General features: G+C 45.1%; 1 long non-coding RNA gene across 7 annotated transcripts in view; it reads right to left on the bottom strand.

The window, feature by feature from the left end:
* Window positions 1-1,908: 1,908 nt before the first annotated feature.
* Window positions 1,909-18,252, bottom strand: part of LOC137638193 (uncharacterized) — a 101,075-nt gene continuing 84,731 nt past the window's right edge. The window contains exon 13 of one of the 7 annotated variants that reach the window (XR_011043867.1): window positions 1,909-3,469. This is a non-coding gene — a long non-coding RNA (uncharacterized lncRNA). The remainder of the gene's footprint in view (window positions 3,470-18,252) is intronic. The other 6 variants (XR_011043866.1, XR_011043864.1, XR_011043861.1 and 3 more) reach the window with 6 other exon arrangements.

Raw genomic sequence — 18,252 nt, 5'->3', positions numbered from 1 at the left:
ACATTCTTTCCTAGACCTTAAATCCAACAACTATCCTTAAGAATCTATGATTAATCTGAAAAGATTTCTGAACATCTTTTATCTACCCTTCTCTTAACCCTTTTACCCCCGGGGTATTTGGAAATTTCCAACCCTTAACCCCCAAGGGGTTATTTTTCTCCCAGCACATTTTGCAGTATATTTTTTTTAAATTGCTCTAACAGCCTTAATTTTTGTCATAGAGAGGTCATGTTGGTCTCATTCTCTTGGAAAATGCCTGAATTTTCTCAAAAAATTATCAAAAAATATGAAAAACAAATTTTTATAGCAATTTTTTGCAAGAATGTACCGGTACGTCCATGGGGGTAAAGGGATGGCTTTTGTGAAACGTACCAGTACGTCCTTTGGGGGTAAAAGGGTTAACATATAACTACCATTAATTTATAAATCAGCCTTGACTTCAAACCTTTTAAAAACTAAAGTCTTTAACTATTTATTCCCAGATGCCTAAACTGAAGCTTTAATCTTCCTTATGTCTTTCCATCAAGTTATTTGACCTACATTATGTAATTAGTGATGTGAAACAGATTACAGAAGGTCATTACAAGCAATATAGGAATGAAGACATTTCTTAAAATCAGTTATTTTTGCGCAAAACAGTGAAGTCATTCTATGGCTTACTACACAAAACTAATCACTCCAAGAACATCAAGTTTAGGACAATTTCTTAGCTACTTTGAACAAGGATCTTACGTGTGACTGCTGTAATGTTCCACAAAGGATTTTTCTTTTAGAAATTTAATTAAATTTGTATTAAAAGTAACTTCTGAGAAGAAAACAAGTGGAGAATGATGGATAAAAAATTATGTCTTAACTTTATTGAAATTAAAATACATTACATATTTTTTTCTTTAACAGAACAGGAACTTACTAAAAACCTGATTTACCTGAATTGTATATGAGAGAGAGAGAAAGAGAGAGAGAGAGAGAGAGAGAGAGAGAGAGAGAGAGAGAGAGAGAGAGAGAGAGAGAGAGAGAGAGAGAGAGAGAGAGAGAGAGAGAGAGAGACAGAGAGAGAGAGAGACAGAGAGAGAGAGAGAGAGAGAGAGAGAGAGAGAGAGAGAGAGAGAGAGAGAGAGAGAGAGAGAGAGAGATCAGATACCATTACATATACAGGATTTCAAAAAGTCTTTTATAATTTAAAACAACTATTTTAATTCTCACTGACTTATGGCATTATATATCAAAACTTATCAAATTAAGAACTCGCTCAATCTTAATGTTATATTACGGACCGATAAAAGTTTTAAACTATAAAATTATAAAATGAAAAACACTAAAGACAAATATTCATGCAGAAACTTAAGTTAATTTCTTACTGAATCAGATACAGTAGATGGATTCGACAGGATTCACTTTAGCAATAATTCAAGATAACTATGGGATCAATGTTTGTACTACAGTACAGGGATAAAGATGTTACAAGTTAAGACAAAGTCAGATTTTAGCCAGTAATGATTTAAATAAAGGTAGCTATGGGATCAATATTTACACTACATTACAGGGATAGATGGGGCAAGTTCATACAAAGTCAGATTTTAGCCTCTTTTGAATGACTTTCAACATGGAAACCAACTTCGACATCACAAACTCTCCAGACATTAGTTAGGCCAACTATAAGTTATGAAATAGAATCGATAAAAGTAATATTACAGAAATAAGCTAATCTCAAAATGAAAGTAGATTCATTTAAACTTTAAAATAAACTATAAACCAAGTCTAAATGGTATGATTTACGAAAGCTGAAGAATAATTAAAGAAATGGTTTGAAGTTACAGTTCTAGAAATTTTAAACATTGCAAATAATAGGTTTTAGAAGTTAGAGTGTGAAACAATGTTAACCCTTTTACCCCCAGGCTCCTTGGAAATTTCCAACCCTTAACCCCCAAGGGGTTATTTTTTCCCCAGCATATTTTGCAGTATATATTTTTTAAATTGCTCTAACAGCCTTAATTTTTGTCATAGAGAGGTCAGGTTGGTCTCATTCTCTTGGAAAATGCCTGAATTTTCTCAAAAAATTATTAAAAATATGAAAAAAAAATTTTATAGCATTTTTTTGCAAGGACGTACCGGTACGTCCATGGGGGTAAAGGGATGAGTTTTGTGAAACGTACCAGTACATCCTTTGGGGGTAAAAGGGTTAATAACCCAGCAGTCACACGTATTGATAACTTGTTTAAAATAGTTACAAATTCACAGATGATATTACTCATTGACTTAAAAGTCTAGAGCAGGAATGTCTAACTCAAATCTCTTTGAGGGCCAATTACGCATTAGACTACGGTTTCGAGGGCCATCAAAGCTTTGGTAATTAATTATTGGCAAAACTGTAAGTTTAAGTTTACTTGCAGTTCATCCTAGTTTGCCAAAAATAAATTTTGGTTCATGTTAACCGTGTAGAGATAGATTTCCTCAGATATACATATTATAGTAAGTTGAAAAATCTAATCATCTCGAGGACCACATCTGGCCCGCAGGCCTCAAGTTTGACATTTCTGGTCTGCAGAAAACTAAGACTTTAAATTGATGAAAAAGCTATAAGGGAATAATTTCAATTATATCTATAGGATTTTTTTTTCTGAAATGAAAGTACCTAGGCATACTGTGTTTCCCTATTGACAGGACACTTTCAAAGAATACCTTTAGTGATCAAATTCAGCTTCATGACTACTGAATTAATGCTTTAAATTATTTCAAACCTTTTTGCTCAGTTAATTACTAACCTTATTATACAGAAAATAATATCAATTACTGAAGCTTATATCAATTTTGTTCCTTGTAGGTTTGAACAAACTTAAAACCTCAAACTATTTCTTTGCCTAAAGGCTAATTTAACTTATGAGACTTCATAAGAACATTCCGATAGTCTTAAATGATCAAAAAGCTTGAACATCAAAACTTTAAATTCTTTCAGAGCTTAAAACGGAAAATACTTCAAAATTTTGGTTTATAGAAATGTATGGAAAAGTATATGGAAGACATGTGTTCCAGCCATAAAAACAATTCTGAAAATGTTGACCATATGAAATACTAAGATCGGACTTAATAATGCTTAAATTAAAGAAATTAATCAAATTTTAAGCCTAAAATATGACTGGTTAAACGTAAATGTTTGGAGTTGAAATTCAATTCCTTCTATGAAAAGTTTTAAGATTGAACTAGTCTAAATAAATTTGGTCAAGAACAAGAAACATATTGGATATAAGACTTATTAAAATGAAATTGAATCTTCGAAAGGAGGAATTCATTAAAGATGCGTTAAGTGAATTAAATGTCTTTGAAGACTTGTCAGATTGCCAACTTCAGGGGAACTCTAAGACTTCAAGGTAAAATTAATCCATCCTTGTTGACAGCAGCAGTTGTAGAGGGTCCAGTGAGACTTCCATATTCCTTCAAGAATTCCTCTCTTCTTGCCATGGGTTCTTTAATCCTGTGGAGAGAAAATTGAAATATCAGTTTGACATCTGGATGTATATTTTGCTACACAAAAAAATTTTTGGACACAAATACAGCCTGAAATTACATATTAACTCTTTTACCCCAAAAAGACGTACTAGTACGTTTCACAAAAGCCATCCCTTTACCCCCATGGACGTACCGGTACGTCCTTGCAAAAAAATGCTATAAAATTTTTTTTTTCATATTTGATAAATTTTTGAGAAAATTCAGGCATTTTACAAGAGAATGAGACCAACCTGACCTCTCTATGACAAAAATTAAGGCTGTTAGAGCAATTTAAAAATAATATACTGCAAAATGTGCTGGGAAAAAAATAACCCCCTGGGGGTAAAGGGTTGGAAATTTCCAAATAGCCTGTGGGTAACAGGGTTAAAAATCCAGGCTATATCATCAGTTCAGGACTTGCAAAGCTTGCTTACCAGATTACATGAAATATGAGGTTTGGCTCAAGCTAAACAGAAGACAGACAGTTATTGAGAATGATATATACAATGGAAGATGAAATATCATTAGAAAGAGAAAGGATTAATGAGGTAGAATCATTTAATTATTTAGGAACTATGATCTCTAATACAGGATCTCTAGAATTTTTCAAGAAAATATAAAAAAAAAAAAAAAATCATACAATGGCTAGGTTAAGTAAAATTTGTAAATCAAATTGCTTGAAATAAAAATCAGGCTACATATTAGTTTAGTAAGATCGGTGTTACTGTTTGGACACGAGTCATGGTATGACAATGAAACAATCTCCAACAGATTTTGTAGAATTGAGTACTAAGACCTCAGAAGAATATTGGGAAATAACCGGCAGGATTAGAATTGAAACTAAGAGAGATTCCTCAAGAGAGATTACTTCACCAAACTTTCAACTGGGCTCCACAAGGCACTAGAAGAGTTGGAAGACCCAGACCTAAATGGCTGAGGCCTATGAAGCGTGAAGTAGGTGTTGATGAATGGGGAAGTATTAAATTAAAAGCTCAAGATAGAGACGACTGTCAAAACCTAACCGAAGCCCTTTGCGTCAATAGAAGTAGGAGGAGATGATGATGATGAAAACAGCCAAAGACATAGCATAAACTGCCCACCTATACCAATAAAAGTCACATGAATGAAGCACTAAGAAATACCAGAATGTTGATGTGGAAGGTCTCGAAGAGGGAGGACCAGGTTCCTTGGACTTTCCGTTGGTGAGAGTGGCCTCCCCATCCTTCCTTTGAGGCATCCGTGTGAACGGTGACCGAGGGTGGAGGTGGTTGCAAGGGTACCTTCTTCTTTAGGTACTTGGCCTCTGACCATGGCTTAAGAAGAGATCGCAGACAAGTTGGTATCGGTCTTGTTAGATCTCTTCGAGCGTTTGATGCATAGCTTCTCCAGACTCCTGATGCATCTTTTAATTGTGCTCTCAGCACTGGTTCTGTCACTGAGGCAAACTGGAGAGAACCCAGAACCCTCTCTTGTTGCCGTCTTGATATCCTGTCGGATCGTAGAAGTCTCTTGACAAATCCCGCTATCTCTCTCCTCTTCTTTGATGGAATGTAGAGGTGGTGTGACTAAGTTCCAATGAACGCCCAGCCATTGGAACTTTTGAGCTGGAGATAGTCGAGACTTTTCCAAGTTGATTTTGAATCCTATATGTTCCAGGAACCGGATCACTTCCTTGGAGGCTTGCGTGCATTCTTCTTTGGATGCTGCCCATACCAGCCAGTCGTCCAGGTAGGCAATCACCTGAACTCCCTTTAGGTGTAGTTGATGAAGGACTGCGTTAGCAAGCTTTGTGAATACCCTTGGGGCTATGTTTAGTCCGAAGGGCATGGCTCTGAAGACGTATTGTCTTTTGCAGCTTGAATCCTAGGTAGGAGGAAACTTGTCGATTGATTGGGACATGCCAATATGTGGCCGCCATGTCTATGGAGACTGTATGCCTGCTTGGGCAGTAGGGTCCTTATGTGTTGAAGAGTAAGCATCCTGAACTTGTGGTTCACTATGAACTTGAGTGGTGATAATTCCAGAATGACTTGAGTTTTTCAGAGTACTTCTTTGGAACACAAAACAGCCTTCCTCGGAATTTGACTGACTTTGCCCTCCTTATACTCTCTTGTCTAAGAGTTCTTTATCATATTCTTCCAGAATGGGGGTTGAGTGTTGGAAGAATTGAAGGAAAGTTGGTGGAGTTGTGTTCCAACTCCAACCCAGTCCGTTCTTGATCAGGCTGTGGGCCCAGGGATCGAAGGTCCAACGATCACGGAAAGAGAAGTGTCTCCCTCCTACCGGAAGCATCTCACTTAGAGTGCTGGTTGGAGGACTTGCCTCCTTGGCCACGTTCACCCTTGTTGCCCGCCTCTTGAGGGGCGTCTAGAGGAGCCTCGAAAGGAACCTCGAGACTTTGGCCGAAAGGTCATGGATTGCCTTTCAAAGGCTGGGGTAAAAAAAGGCGACTGTGTCGCTAGTTGCTGGGGTACCAATTGGTACGTGGTGGTGGGTGGTTGTGCCACCGTGGCCACAGGAAGTTGTTGTTGTTGTCTAGGTGGGCGAGAGGGCGCTCTTGGTCTTTTAGTCTTCCTTCTGGGTTGGGGATTCTCATCTGGTGAAGACTTTCTCTTTGCCGACAAACCCCACTTTTGGAGAAGATTCCTATTCTCCGTGGCAGCTTTGTCGACAACCTATTTGACCACTTCACTTGGGAAGGTCTTTTTCCCAGATGTTGGAAGCTATCAACTTTGTTCGTGCCTTACCGCAGCCGAGGCAAACACGAACTCTCTACAAGCCCGTCTGGCTTTAATAAAGTTGTACAGGTCTTTAGTGACTGTTGCCAGGTGAGCCTTGGCAAAGACCATGTACATATCTGGGGTTGGGAGACGCTTGCCATTGTCTCCAGTCCAGTCTGATGAGACATTGAGGCAGCAAATCTTTCCTTCGTTTCCTGCTCCCTGCGCATTTGGAAGTCCAACAACTTAGGGAGGTCTTCTCCGAACTGACGTCCAGCAATGTCAGCCTCCAACTTCCCGACTGAGAAGGTGCTATAGACATCCTTCCGGTCCGCATCGTCTTATGGTAGGGCAAGGGAGAACGGCCTACACTCTTCGAGTGTGGGACAAGGTTTCTCTGCCTCTACTGCCTTTAAGGCTGCCTTGAACCCTTTTTCCATAAAGGGGAAGGCACGTTAAGAAGCAGCAATGAAAGAAGGGTGCTTCTTACCGAGAGCCAGTACTTTGGAACTAGTGAAGGCCCTCTCTTTCAAAGTACTAGTGAACAAGGCCTGAGCTTTGGGGAAGTCAAGTATTATGACCTCTTTCGGCTCTGTCTTCTCTATCGAGGAGGTTGAACTGAATATAGGATTTAGGCATTAAGCCAAGCACTGGGGCATCAAAGGCCATTCAGCGCTATATAACGAAAATCATTCAATCATATCTGTATACTCACACCATTTAGTATCATTTTAACCTTTAATACAAATCACAACACTTTCATACAATAAAATCTAGATGTGAAATAAATAGGGATTAAAAGGGTAAAATAAATAAATATATTAATAAAATCAATTATAGCTCGTAATATAACCCAATACTTTGTATAAATTTTCTCAAGTTCAGGGTATTACAGTTTTCCCCCAGTATATCTCTTAAAGGTTTGTCCTGGAGTAAATGTGTCCTCCTCTGAAGATTAAAACCAGGACAATCGACTAAAATCTTTCGAGGGAGGTTCCATCTTCAGACGAACATGGCAGTCAGGATAGGCCCCTTTTCTGGGCCAGAATTCAATATCTTCCACTGGGACCGTACCCAGCTTGTCGGAGAGGAAGATCTTCCCTCCTGACATGTGCTCAGTATGCCTCCATGGGTTGATGTCCAAGAAAGGGAGAAGGTCCTTAACGTTTAGCTTCTTCAGAGTTAAACGGGAAGCCACGAGTTTGTGCATCTCTGATTGAAGTGCAGCTTCTTTCTCAGTAGACTGCCTCTTCATATCCTGAAACAGACAGGATAGAGGTTAAGGTTTGGCTAATCTCCAATTGAGGGGCAGAGGAGGTCGAAGGGACTGGCTCTGCCACCGGAGCTGATGAAACCAAAATTATTTCGGTTCCTTCGTCGTCGTCCTCAGGAGGTAACACAGACTCCTGCTCCTGTTTTTTGGCTAGAAGATTGCATTCCGTCTCTTCAGAAACAGCCAACATGATGTCTTCTAGCTAGATGTCCATGGCATCCGAGACATCAGATTCTATCGGAATCTGGACGAGGGGGATCTATGATTGAGGTAGCGGGATGACTGCATCCGAAGATGTCCTAGGGAAAAGACAGGCCCTCATCTTTTCATCAGGAAGGTATGGGCCAGTGGTATTCTTCTGAAAACCTCTGACCCATTTACGCTTCTCTCTTGCTGCATCCCTTGACTCTACTTTTGACTGCGAACAGAAAACGGGGACCCCAATCTCTCGCTCTCTTGGACACAAAAACAGGACTAAAAATCACACAACACTATTATAAACGTATAAAATAAAAATGTACATCCATATAACACTACGATCGAAGAATAGCATCTGCTAAAACTTAAAATAAATAGCACAGTCGAGTGACGAACGCCTCGGTGGGGCGGATACTAAACAAATACAAAGCTAGATCGCTATCTCGTTCGTAGGCTGGACTTGCTAGCAAAAAGTACCATGAGCATAAATACACAAAAAAATAATAATAACGGTTCTAAAGGCATAAGGCCAGGGACTTAACCAAGAACCTAAGTGACAGAGTACTAAACGGGCAGGCAAAGATGAATTCCCAAACAAGTGAACAAACAATGGCCGCCATGAAAGGCCAGACGGGAATAATAAAACAGACTATACTGGATATAAAACAAAAGCCCGGTACAATAAAAAAACTGTCAAAACAAACTATGGTACTTAACATTGGAATGTGTGAAGATGGAGCTTCGGACATGACAAAATAAATCCACGATTGACAAAAAAAGACCGAGAGCATCACAAACAAATTCAACACTTAAGATTCCAAAAGAAGGATGTTGTTCAGATGGCGCTCGCGTCGTGGCGTGGTGGTGTGGTGGTGTGGCGATGGTGGTTGGCTAGGACCTTTGTATCGGCCCATCCCTTTGACGAAGGAATTAACTAAATGGAAGACAACCTGTGAATAGTGGTTTTCACGCGCCTTTGCTTTATACACGACACCCTAAAGGTGCTCGCGTGAGGGTAGTAACCTCAGCATTCCATGCTTTTATCTTTCTCTGGTATAATTGGAAGGTTTTATCAGAAAAGATATATAAGAAGGACTCTTTTCACCGGGCGCCACAGGTCTCTCCCCAGAAATAGATTTTTCCTTCGTCAAAATCCCTTTAATCATCAAAAACCTCAGTAACCAGATTTGAACATACATCACATACTTGGGGGTCCCAATACTTCAGAGAACTTTTCGTTGCTGCGCAGCACGCGTGCGTCCTGCACAGTCCATGGCCGAAAAAGTTCTTGCTGCGAACGTTACAGAAGTGATTTCCACACTTAGGATGGTCCTCCTGTTAAGAAAGGAAAGGCAGATGAGTATTCGGTGAATTATCTCACAAAATTCATCATACAATGTTATGTATAATTTTAACTTAGGATAGATAAGCTAGAAAGGAAGAAGGAAAGACCTACATGTGTTACCTGTCCAGCCGATTGCTATGACCTCCCTCAAAATTGAATTTCGGGGTGTTTCTAAAGATAGAAATATTAATAGAAGACCTTTATCCTCAGGATATATAGAGGTCTAACATAACACAGTCTTCTGGAATTCAATATTGGGGATTGAATGTAGTGATCACTGTAAATTAAAGAAAGAACTCACTTTCTTTATATCAAGTGGTCTCGCAATAGGCTGCCCATGAAACGCCGTGTAGGTTAGAAAATGTATGGGCTACTGTACAAAACTATACAGTGGTTTTCTTACTGCAGTATGATCAATATCGCAATTTTATTGACCACTATACAGCCATATACTGTAGGACATGTCGGCATACGCCGGCATGTTAGTTCCTGGGTTTAAGAAAGAAGGTGTACTGCCTTCTAGTGGTTGTGGGCTGCCGACATTTGGCGGCCCTCCGTCAGCCGGCGGCAAGAGAGATGTCGCCAGAATCATTCGACCAGTTGTCGGCAGTCGGCCGATGGGTCGCCGGCTGCCAGTGGGTCGCCGATCGTCGACAACCCATAACATTCGGCGGCAGTACAATCTGTCGGTGGTCTGCAAACCAGCCGGCTGCCGGCGGTCTCATGGTCGCTGGCAGCTAGGACCCAGGATACTAGTAGTAAGAGAGAAAGCATGGATGGGGGGGGGGGGCATGTAATGGTTCAGCCTTACAGCCCTCCATCCGGAATGAGGGTTCATATGGAAGGGGGAAATGTTACATTCAGGCTTCCATCCAACCGCAACCCGACCGATCTCTGCCGGCAAGGCTATGGAAGGCAGACCAAGAGAGGACTGAAGAACACTCGATAGGGGTGGGGAATCTCTGCCGGCAGCCGACAGAGATCCCGAGTCAATCCCAAAACCTACCGACACTAGGGTCGATTGTAGGATGATGGCCAAAGATATATAAAGGGTAGGCCATCACTAAAGGACAGCAAGGGGAGGGGTGAGGGTCCTTTAGGTGAGGTAGGAGCCAGCAGGTTCTACCTCACCTAAAAAGATTCCGTTCCAGTACAAGGAACTACCCGAGGGGCTAGGGAATTCAATTCCCTAGCCTAGGGTTAGCCCAAAACAGAATGAGATGGCAGCACCCTTGCTACTGTCTCAGATGGTAGGAAGAGGTCTAGCCTCCTGCGTCGGTAACTTAACCTGACTTGGGAATTCAATTCACCAAGCCAGCTGGCAACCGACCACAGACTGAATACTCTGATGTTCTGACCCAAAACCAAAACCAGGATATGCAGTTAAGGGAGGGGGCAGAAACACCCTAGCCTAGATTTATCCGAATTAAATTAAAGGTAAAGCCGACTAGGGTTCAGCCTAGGCAAACTCAGTGGGAGAAGAGATTGGTCTTAAATCTCCTAGGGAGATTAGCATGGCTTAAAAAGACTAGGTGGTGTCAGTCTCCACTTAATAAGACGATACAAGAGCAATCGGAGACATGTATGAAAGTATACTTAAGCCCCTAGGCTAGTAGCATAGGCGCGGTGAGAAACTATTACCTAATCACCGAAACTCTCGTATACTATCTTGGAAGAGGAAAATTTTTGCAGCAATATCTTATATGTATAAAATATTGCTTAAAGCTTCAATAAATTATCACACCAGGAAAATTATATCATGCATGAAAGTAAAGGCTAGACGCCTAGGCTAAGAAGCCTAGCGTAGGTGAGGATCGGTATACAAATCGCCGAAACCACATACTATCGTCATAATATAAAGTTTCCTGGCTAAAAAGGCTAAATAACTAAATTTATTTAAGTGAAATATGACAAATTCCGAGATAGTTTGTATTTTTCCTAACTATACAAACCTTAGCTACTTAAAGTGGGTATTACTTTCGGCGTAGCTGAAAGTACGAGCCATTAAAATTCTAAAGAGGGTTTACTACCCCACCGCTAGTTAGCGGGGGGTAGGGAGGGTAGTTAGCTACCCTTCCCCCCCCTCACACACCTGTGTGGTAAGCTCACTTTACTTAGAGGTAGGACTTCATGGGAGACAGGGCTGGTGGGCAAGTTTGATTAAATAGCTAAGGTTTGTATAGTTAGGAAAAATACAAATTATCTCCGAATTTGTCATTTGTTCCGTATAACTGGAATACAAACCATGCTATTTAAAGTGGGTGACTTGTCCCTTAGGAAGGGTGGAATAAGTCCCAGCCATACTGGCTTTTGGCTTTGCCCGGGGACTCATTATCTGAGTGCGTTAGCACTCAACAATAAAGTGTCTCTGCACCTCGCTATGCAAGGGCTGCGGCTTACATAAGCTGTGTGTGAAGGATTGTGTGTGACTCGTCCTAGGAAGTTGACCTGAAGTTCTTTAGATGGAAAAATTCAGGCTAGGACTTTCCCAATAACAACTCGTCAGGGTATGGGGACGTGACAGTATTAACTTAATACTAGGAACACAAGGAAGCATGGTTTACCCGCAGTGGTTTGAGGTCAGCTGTGCAGAGAACCCAGGATGCTGCTTTCCCCAAGAGAAGGGAGGATGAAGAAAAGAATATGGGCCAGACAAAACCTTTCTTTCATGCAGACTAAAACCGGGTAACAATGCCCTCAACCCTCTGCTACTTATCCATTAAGGAGCCTGAGGTTTAAACCAGCTGTTGTGCAGCCACCACAGAGCCGATAGAGAAAGTATAGAGCATCCTGTGGGTCATGTCTTGCAGCTAGTGGGCTGTGATGGTCGTCCGACGCTTTCACACTCCAGCTTGTAGAACCTGCGTCTCATAAAAGTTCTTCTTGAAGGCCAGGGGCGTAGCTACGCCCGAGTTCATGCGCTCTAAGGCGACATGACGGAGGAGGGTCAGGATTCAGGGGCAGATGGATCGCCCTACGAATCCATGCCAAGATGGTATTCTTGGTGACCCTCCTCTTTGTTCTCTCAGTGCTCACAAACAAAGCTTGCACTTGGCAACAAAGGCAGCCGTTCTTTGAGATATAACCTCGGACTCCTTACTGGACACAGTAGGGGAAGGTCTGGGTCATCGTTACAGAACGAAGACTCAAAATCCAGAAAGAGTCTAATCGAAGATCCAGCACTCCCGGATTCTGTGTCTTTGCCACAAACTCAGAGAAGAATATGAACGTTACCTCCCCTCATCCCCTTGCATGGGCGATGTCAACAAGGGACCATGAAGTTCACCGACTTGCTTGGCCGAGGCCAATGCTAGTAGGAACACCACCTTCCAAGTTAGGTGACGATCTGAAGCCTGGCGAAATGGTCCGTAGGGAGGTCTCTTAAGAGGCCTGAGAACTCTAACCATATTCCATGGAGGTGGTCTCACTTCCGACTGAGGGCACGTAATTTCATATCTTCGTCTGAGTAGGGAAAGTTCCAGCGAGGGAGAAATATGCACTCCTTTGAGCCAGAAGGCTAGACTTAAGGCTGAGCGATAGCCTTTCATTGCAGAGACTGAAAGGCGCATTCTTCACGCAAATATACGAAGAACTCAGCTATTGCTGGAATAGTGGTATCGAGGGGAGAGATACCCCTCACGACTCCAACCACAGGAACTCGCCAATTTGCCTAGTGGACCCCTGCGGATGATCTACACAGGTGTCCAGACATCCCGTTCGCAACTCGTTGCGAAAATCCTCTCTTAGCGAGGAGATGCTGGAGTCTCTCCAGGCTCTAAGTCGAAGCGAAGCTACGGCTTTGTGAAAGATGTTGGCATGTGGCTGTTTGAGTAGGTTGTGCCGTAGAGGGAGTTCTCTCGGAACTTCCGTTAGGAATTGAGGAAGGTCCGGAAACCATTCCGAGTGATGAGCCACAAAAGGGTCATCGAAAGATTGACAGATATTCTGGTCTTGTTGAGCATCCTCCTCATCAGACAGAACAAGTGAAAAGCTTACACGTCTGTGCTGTCCCACCGTTGTTGGGAGGCATCTTGCCAGAGTGCCTTGGGATCTGGGACTGGAGGGGCAATACAGCGGGAGCTTGAAGGTCAGTGCTGTAGCGAACCGATCCACAGTCGGGTAATCCCACAAAGTCAGGACTTTGTTGGCTACTGGATAATCCGAGGACCACCCGGCACTCATTATCTGAGCAGCTCTGCTTCGATCGTCGGCGAGTACATTCCCTTTGTTTGGGATGAAGCGAGCCGATAGAGGAATCGAGTGGACTTCGGTCATCTCAGCATCTCTACTGAGAGATGGGATAGCTACTTGAAAAGGTACCTCCTTGCTTGTTGATTTAAGCCACTACTGTGGTGAAGTAGCTCATCACACCACAGAGTGATCCGCCAGGTCCTTGTTGGAACTGTTGAAGGGACAGGAAGACAGCCTTCATCTCTAGCAGATTTATATGGAGGCATTTTTCCGATTCTGACCACAGGCCTGAGGTCCTGCGATACAGAACGTGCCCCCCCCCCCCTTTGAGGTGTCCGAACAGCATCAAAACCGGAGGAAGGAACGAGAAGATTCATTTTCCTTCGTAGGTTCTCGCTTGTCACCCACAACTGGCAATTCATCCGTTCCGCAGGATCCATAGGGATCATAGTGTCCGGGGAATCGCAGCCTTGATTCCACCAGGACCTGAGTCGCCCCTGGAGAGACCTCATCCTGAGGCAACCGTAGAGAACTAGACGGGCCAAGGGTGAAAGGTGACCGAGGAGACTTAACCACGATTGGGTTGGAAGCTCTTCTCGTCTGAGGAAAGGGCTTGCGACTCTTCTCAGCCTTGCTATCCTGTCGTCTGATGGAAAGGCGTTATGGAGATTGGTGTCTATGATCATGCCTAGGTGAACCAGTCATTGATTGGGCAGCAGAGCGGACTTCGAGACTTACCTTGATCCTTAAGACCCTGGCAAAGTCGTAGAAGTTTGTCTTGGTGTCAAAGAGGGAATGACTCCGAGTCTGCGAGGATCACTCAGTCATCCAGATAATGGAGGAGACGGAAGCCGATCCTGAGTGCCCATGATGAAATTAGGGTGAACAGTCCGGTGAAACCCTGTGGTGCTGTGGAGAGACCGAAACACGGCACTTTTAACTGGTACTCCTTGTAGTCTATGCTGAATCCTAAGTACTTCCTTGAGGACGGATGGACTGGGATCTGGAAGTACACGGTCTTCAGGTCTAGATACACAAGAAGTCTTGCGGTTTACTGCCAGACTGACTGTGTCTGCGGTCTCCATGCTGACCGAAGTATGCTTTAATCTGGATCTCTGCCCACAGAGTTCGCTGCCTTGCTGATCCCATGACAAGGGTATTAAATGACACCGAATTCGTCCTCAGGGGAGGTAGAGGTGTTGTGAACAGGACGCGATATCCCCGACTTATTATGGAAATCGTCCAGGAAACAGCACCGAGTTGCTGCAACCTGTCTGCGCAACCTTGTAGGTATCCCGCCACTGGCGGACATGCAGGGGAACTGGCAATCCTAGCGTTTGCGGCCTCGGCTGCTCCTTCTAGGATTCTTCCCTCCCCTGAGGAATTAATTGCCTTTCTTGACCTTGACCGGAAAGGGCCTAGACCCCACTGTCTTAGCTGCTGTCATTTTGGTGGGACATGGTTGCTGAGGTGCTGGAGGTTTATAGGGCTTGAATGTCAAAGCCCCATATAGGAGGTAGTCTTGGCGACTTCCTAAACCTTTCAGCCGCCTGCTTCACGTCCTTAGGCTCAAACAGGTTCGTTCTCATAGCGAAAGAATATCTGAACCTGTAGATTTTGGTGCTAGGGGACTCCCGTTACTGTCTTGGAGTCCTTTGATTCCCTCCCAGGAGGGATGCAGGACTCCAACCACAACTGAGGCAGGCTCTTCTCCACCCTTATTCGAGAAGATTTTACCGCGCGAGGTGGGGTTTCCCTTAATGGTGTGATTAGGGAACGTCTCACCTCCGGTGACTCTTCTGAGGGCGAGAAAACTTTGTCCGAAGATGAGGGAGAAAAGTCTGAGGGGGAAGAGTGCCTGCCTCGAAGACTTACGAGGAGACAGCTACGACCTCGTAGAAGTTACCTCGTCCGAAACTCCTCTTTTCCTCATCGGGGAAGTGGATGTAGCCAAAGATTTGTGGCTCAACTCAGAGAGAACGGCTTAAAAGCCTGTGCTACCGCTCTGATTAGAGTCCCAAACCAGGCTGCCGGCTGACGGCTGCGCTGTCAGACACTCCCTCTGGAGGGGAAATCACCTGTAAAAAGACAAGGAAGGCATGTCCCCGGGCCTTTCTGGAACCTTCCCCCCCTACCGGCAAGTGAGCTTTTCTGTGCTGTGCTTGAGGGAGGAGGGAGGAGGGGGGGAGGGAGGAGGAGGGGGAGAGGGGAGGGAGGAGGAGGAGGAGGGGGAGGGGGAGAGGAGGGGGAGGGGGAGAGGAGGGGGAGGGGGAGAGGAGGGGGAGGGGGAGAGGAGGGGGAGGGGGAGAGGAGGGGGAGGGGGGAATGTGGAGATGGCGCCCCTACTGCGCGATGTCCGGCAGCCTCGCGCCGGAGAGGGTGTTGGTGATTGCACTAAGGAGTGCGCTGGCGCGATGGGAATACCCGGGGGTCGCGCGCAAGAGACTTGAAGTGCTGATGCGGGCATGCGGGAATACCCTGGGCTCGCGCGCAGGAGACTGCTGAAAACTCGCGCGGGCGCTCGGGCGAGACTTCATAGAGTGCACAGGAATCATATTGATGTGCAGGATCAGAATAAAGAGCCCGTGTGGACCAGAAAGTTGGAGCGTGCTGCATCCCATAGGAATTTGTTGGCGTGCTCGGAAGACCATCGGCGCGCGAGCGCACAAGACCATCGGCGCGCGAGCGCACAAGACCATCGGCGCGCAAGCGGGAGACCATCGGTACCCGCGCGCAAAGAAGATCGTCGGCGCATAAGAAGATCATTGGCGCTTGAAGATCACTGGCGCTTGAAGATCACTGGCGCTTGAAGATCATCAGCGCTTGCGCGCTTAAGAAGATTGTGGGTGCTAGAAGATCGTGGGTGCTAGAAGATCGTGGGTGCTAGAAGATCGTGGGTGCTAGAAGATCGTGGGTGCTAGAAGATCGTGGGTGCTAGAAGATCGTGGGTGCTAGAAGATCGTGGGTGCTAGAAGATCGTGGGTGCTCGAAGATCGTGGGTGCTCGAAGATCGTGGGTGCTCGAAGATCGTGGGTGCTCGAAGATCGTGGGTGCTCGCGCGCGTAGAAGATTAGCGAGCGTGCGCGGGAAACCATCGGTGCGCGCGCGTAGAAGATTAGCGAGCGTGCGCGGGAAACCATCGGTGCCCGTGCGCGGACGATCGTCAGCGTTTGTGCGCGAAAGAAGATCGTCGGCGCTGGTGCGCGTAAGGAGGTCATCGGCGCTCTAAGATCGTCGGCACTTACACTCGTAAGAAGATCATTGGCGTAAGAAGATCATCGGCTAGCGCGCTAGGATGCAGGGTCAGCTGACAGGACGATCAGGAACTGGGATGTGTCCTTGAAAAGGGGCGGTCATCCTTCAATGAGGACCGTAGGCAGGACTGCTTCAGAGTCCAGAGCCGAACTCCTTCGTTGCAGTGCAATGTAGAGCTGGAAGATCGGTACGTCAGCTAGCTCAACACTGGAAGATCTGCTTGATACTCCGAGAAAGGGTCTCTGAGAGACCTTTCTCGAGAATGGGAGAGGGGCCCTTCGTAGAAGAGACAAGGAGACACACAGGCTGAATCACTGGTGAGCGCCTGTACGCTTTCAGGAAACTCCAATGATGTGCGCTGATGCACAGGTTAACGTTGGCGCGCAGTCCCTGGAACAGGATGTCTGTCTCAGGAACAGCAGGCGTTGCACGCAAGCGCGCAGGAAACTGTCGGTGCGCAGGAGATCCCTGGCGCTTGAGGGACTTACTCACAATGTGAGCAAGCCCCTTTTGTCCCGAAGTGACCGGTACCCATTGGATAACGGGGTGCGAGGGCACCCACGGAGTCAACAGCCAGGAATGGAGACGGCAGGTCAGCAGGTCTAGGAGATGGCTGGTCTAATCAGGAACAATCCTCCGAAGAGGGGTCTCTATGAGTGGCCTCTCGCGCGAACATGAGAGGTGAACACTTCGTAGAAGAGACTTGAAGACACTGGTGATGGCGCCCCTTAGGGCCGTTGGATCAGCAAGCTGACCTATAAGGAGCAATCCTCCGAAGAGGAGTCCTTAAGAGTGGCCTCCCTCGCAAACGAGAGAGATCACCAGACTGATCCTGCAGCTGCTCAGCCCCTTGAGCAAAGCTGCAGGTGCGACCGCTCAGCTCCAAGAGCATAGCCAACTGAAGTTTTCATGCACCCAGCCTTGCAACCGCTCAGCTCCTTGAGCATGGTTACAAGTGCGGTTGCTCAGCACCAAGAGCATAACTGCATGAGGACCAGGAAAACCCATCCAGGAATATTAAGGTATGATTTTCCCCCTCTGCAGAGGGAAGCTCTCACACCCAGGAAGGGAACCCCCCTCGGAAGGGAAGTTACCTACCCCTGGAGGCGAACCTCCTTAGCGTTCTAAGATGAACTGAAGAGCTGACAGTTGTCACGGGAGGACTTCTAAGAGAAGGGATAACGCCCATGACTATGTCCTAAAGAGACGGCAGCGACAGCTGACTCCCCAGGCACAAACAGGACAGCTCTGCTTCGTTGGCACACTTTAGTCAAACGAAGAAAAAACTGCATAGTTGACTGGGAAAAAGTTGAATAATTATTTAACAGAAATTCCCCCGGGAGGAAGTCTGAAGAGTAGCCCCGAGGGAAAAGCAAAACATAAGAATTAAAAATTAAGTATGCGCCCTCCTCCCCCAATGACATTCACGGGGGAAGGGGGAGGGCGGAGAACTGTAACAAGAACAGAATTATAACAGAATTATAATTATGTAATTCATCTAAGAATGATCACAAATAGTAAGAACCACTGACCCCCAAAGGAAAGTGTTCTCCACAGAGAAGCTGAAAAGTTAAAAAAATACAATTAGATTTCATTAAAAATAATTGAGACAAATAAACGGAATAGCAACCCAACCCGCAACAGGAAAGGAGCTTCCGTAATAGTACGTAGTAGTAGTGGTAAGGGGTGAATGACCTCGAGTAGAGAGAGACCGTAGCCAAATTAAACTCCCACATTCCCTTCGCTGAGAATCCAAGTTCCCCGTAGGAAAGGAGGAACAGCGAAGA

Source organism: Palaemon carinicauda, chromosome 3 (assembly GCF_036898095.1).
Source record: "Palaemon carinicauda isolate YSFRI2023 chromosome 3, ASM3689809v2, whole genome shotgun sequence".
In the NCBI taxonomy this organism is placed as follows: Eukaryota; Metazoa; Arthropoda; class Malacostraca; order Decapoda; family Palaemonidae; genus Palaemon; species Palaemon carinicauda.
This window is presented reverse-complemented; position numbering and strand designations above follow the sequence as displayed.